General features: G+C 46.4%; 1 pseudogene; it reads right to left on the reverse strand.

Annotated features, from left to right (window-relative positions):
* Window positions 1-1,929: 1,929 nt before the first annotated feature.
* On the reverse strand, window positions 1,930-3,599 carry LOC105087551 (brain-specific angiogenesis inhibitor 1-associated protein 2-like; annotated as a pseudogene).
* Between the last annotated feature and the right edge of the window lie 665 nt (window positions 3,600-4,264).

The raw sequence follows: 4,264 nt of genomic DNA on the forward strand, positions 1-4,264 counted from the left end.
TTCAAAAACGTTAATTAGATTTTCTCAAACTTTTAATGCTAATTATTAAAGTCTGTATTACATGCTCTCATTACAAAGCTGATTATATTTGGTTTCATTTGTAAATCAGTTTCTGCATCAGGCGGAAACCCTACCTCCTGCTTTACAAAGAAAATGGACAGCTTCAGACAATAATTATCTCTCTTTCTTACTGTATCAGCTACAGACCAACTTGTTCCCATTCCTGTCCTCACTTCCCTCCTACCTTAGGGTTAAGACCCTTCCCCTACTCAAGGCCTCTCTCTCCACCAATGCTCTGTATCCAATGCCTTCCTGATTGTTCAACTAACTGGCTGTATCAATCCCCAGTCTTTCAGCTCATGTCCTTAGTTTTTCCTTCTGTGTTTACTCCTTATACTAGTGCTAAACATATTCTAGAGTCTCTCCCTTTTAAATAGTGGCTTCTATTGAACATACTTATTCCCCTAGCTACAGCCTAATCTCTAGCTTTCCCATCATAGCCAAGGTTTTTGAAAGGTAAGTATATTATCAATCATTCACTCTGAAACTGATAGTTGTTTTTGGTCCCACCGTACTCCCAAATCTACTCTTACTTCAAGAATCTACATTAACAGCTAAATCCAATACACAGTATCTGTCACTTGCCTTGTTCAAACTCTCAGAAGCAGTAGCTACTTCTGGTAACTGCCTTCTTCATGGAACGTCCTCCCTTCCTGGCTATAAAAACAGTATCTTCTGGTTTTTTTTCTCCCTTGGGCTTTTATACAGTCTTATTCTTCATAGATTCCACTCTCTCTGCTCATGCCTAGAATATCAGTTCCAGAATTGTTCCTTTTGCCTTTTTTCTCACTTTTAATATTTTGCTTATGTACTCCATTCAAGTCCATGATGATAACTCATATTTCTTTCCCCTCCTGAACCTCACACCTGTCTGTCTGTCTACTGGATATACTCAGTTGAATTTCCCATCATCTCCTCAAAATAAACATTTTATCCCCTATTGCAAACAATGTCAGTGCCCTACCAGATCTCCTCTCAATCCTTCTTCCCGACTCTCTTTTAAGGGAATATGTCCTAAACTGTGGAGTTAAAAGAGGGTCATAAATTTAATAAGACTAGCATTACTGATCAATTGCTGTTTCCAGGACTCTTCTGTGTACTAATGATCTCACCTGATCCTCACAGACTTCTCATGCTGCTGGTATTGTTTTCATTTTGGGGTGATAAAATTGAGGTAAAAGTTTCTTCATCTATAAAATTTTCCCCAAATTACCCAAATAGTTACCTTAACCATTGTATTCTATTGCCTCTCTTTCCTACTCTTCAGAAACACATAACTATTTTAAATATCCAGAATACAAAAGCTCTCTTTGACTGCAATATCATGCAGCAGCCCGTCTTGGCCCCAAAATATACCAACAGAAGTTAAAGTATAGCCCATGTTTTTGCAAACTACAGTAGTTTAATCAAATAGCAATATCATCTCCCTGGGTTTTCAATTTACAGAGAAAGATTTGGTGGGCTCTATGTTTCTAGAAACTTGTCCTTTGCTTCTAGGTTGTTCAATTTCTAGGCATATAAGTTTGTCTTTTTTTTTTTTAAGATTCTACATATAAGTGATATCATATGGTATTTTTCTTTCTCTTTCTGGCTTACTTCACTGAGAATGACATTCCCCAGATCCATCCATGTTGCTGCAAATGCATTATTTTATTATTTTTATGGCTGAGTAGTATTCCATTGTATAAATATACCACTGCTTCTTTATCCAGTAATCTGTTGATGGACATTTAGGTTGTTTCCATATCATGTCTTGGCTATTGTAAATAGTGCTGCCATGAACATTGGGGTGCATGTATCTTTTTGAATTATGGTTCCCTCTGGATATATGCCCAGGATGGCAGATAAGGTCTGCTGTCACCAATGTGGTCACCAGGGCTGTATCACAGCCACAAATGTTAAACAGCATGGATCCAATGAAGTTCCACTGTCATTTGTCACTATCGGCTTCAGCTGGACGCTGGCAAAGGGGTTCCTGCTCACAGCCCGGACGGCGTAGTCATCCAGACCCTGGGCGAAGGCAGGCACAGCCACGCTGTACGGCCTCTGCTTGAAAGCACCGGCCATCTGGGCGGGGAAGGCCCGAGACGACGTGCTGTAGTCAGGGGGCGGGATGGCCAGGTCCTCCTTGTCCAGGAGGTTCCCAGTGCTGCTGCTCTTCCCCTGCTGCAGGCTGAATGTGCAACCTGTCGCCACCGTCACTGTCCAGAACCCGGGTGTAGGAAAAGGGGAACCAGCCCCACATCTTGGTCTTCTCGCTCTCACCGTAGTGCCAGCCATCTCGGGCCTCGGGCACCAGCGGGGTGATGAGGTCGCTCTCTTTGAAGCTCAGCAGTGTGCTGTTGTCACCGGCCACGTGGGAGAAGATGGCCTTCACCCGCATGCGGCCATTGCGCTCCAGGCCAGCTGCCATGGAGCTGGAGCGGGGCAGGTCTTGTTCTCTGTGGCTGCATAGCTGCTCTTGGGCGCCACGCTCTTGCGCACGGGGAGCGTGCTGGAGTAGGAGTCGCTCAGCTTGCTCTGGGACTGCCGGGTGGGGGGTGGGCACGTGGTCTTGGACTGGGCCGTCTTGCGGTCAGCCTAGGGGTTGTAGTCTTCGCTGTCCCGGCCCGAGACGCCATTCAAAACAGGTGCGTGATCCTGGGCTGACAGCCGCCCCACAAACGGGGCCAGCTCGGGGGGCACTGGCAGGGGCTTGGCCCCTGGAATGTGGCCTGAGATGACCAGGTTGGACTTGGAGGCCGACAGGGCGCTGGGCAGGATGGAGCCATTGCTGCTGGCCACCTGCTGCACGAGCTGCACGGTGCGGTCCGGGATCTTGTTGGGATCCGCGCAGGCCTGCTGCCACAGGGGCAGCTTCTGCGCCAGCAGCTCCTTGCCCTTGGAGTGGTAGGCGGCGGAGTTCTTGGCCACGGCGCACTGCTTCTCCACCAGGAAGCAGAACCTCCTCCTCTCCTCGGTGAGGGCGGTCTTGTAGCCGTCCGACACGTGGCTCTCCAGCTCGCCCTGTTTGTTGCCGATCGCATCGATGTACTGCAGCTCCTTGTCCGAGTAGTTCTGGGAGTTTTTGCTCCCCTGGCTCTTCTTGCGGAGCTTCTTCAGCTCGGCCTGGCACTTGTCCAGTGCGTCCCCTTTGCTCCGCCTGGTACTTCTTAAGCGCGGTGCTCAGATACCTGGAGTCCAGCTCCACCTTCTGCTCCAGCTGCGTGAGCAGCTCGTTGTGAAAAGACTTCAGCATCTCCTCCAGCTGATTCTGAATCTGCCTGTGGACCTCAGCCATCTGGAAGAGAACATCCCCAAGCTGTTTGGAGCCCTGGCTCTCACTGGCCAGCTCGCCCATCTTCACGAGGGCGTCGAAGTAGCCTTTGGCCGCATACATCACACCTGCCAGCGCCTTCTTGTAGTTCTTCCCCATGGCGATGAAGTTCCGGAGGCTGGGGTTGAACTGCTCCATGATGGTCTTGTAGACATTTTCTGTGAGCCGGTGCATCTCTTCCGACCGAGACAGCGACATGGTGCTGGTCCGGCTGCACCAGGGACCCGAGCAGGGACGTGAGCAGCAACGACGATGGCGGCAGCGGGTGCAGCGAAAAGAGCGAGTGGGTGGCATGCGGAGCTTGGCCAGGAACCGGACAGATGAATGGGCAAAGACACAATTATACACACACACAATGGAATACTATTCAGCCATTAAAATAGAATGGAATAATGCCATTTGCAGCAACACGGATGGACCTGGAGATTATCATACTAAGTGAAATAAGTCAGAAGTAGAAAGACAAATATCATATGATATCACTTATATGTAGAACCTAAAAATAATAGAAATGAATCTATATACAAAACAAAAACAGACTCACAGATGTAGAAAACAAACTTGAGGTTACCAAAGGGGAAAGAGGGTGGAGAAATGATTAATTAGGACTTTGGGATTAGTAAATACAAATTAGTATGTATAAAATAGATAAACAACAAGGTCCAACTCTGTAACACAATGAGCTATATTCAATATCCTGTAATAAACCATAATGGAAAAGAATATGAAAAAGAATATAAATACATACATACATACATACATACATAGTTTCTGGTATATACTTACTGTATACCAGAAACTAACACAATATTGTAAATCAACTATACTTCAATTCAAAAAAAGTTACAGGAGAAAAATAATATATTTCAGGTAGATTAGATCTGAGTA

Source organism: Camelus dromedarius, chromosome 30, assembly GCF_036321535.1.
Source record: "Camelus dromedarius isolate mCamDro1 chromosome 30, mCamDro1.pat, whole genome shotgun sequence".
NCBI classification, from domain to species: Eukaryota; Metazoa; Chordata; class Mammalia; order Artiodactyla; family Camelidae; genus Camelus; species Camelus dromedarius.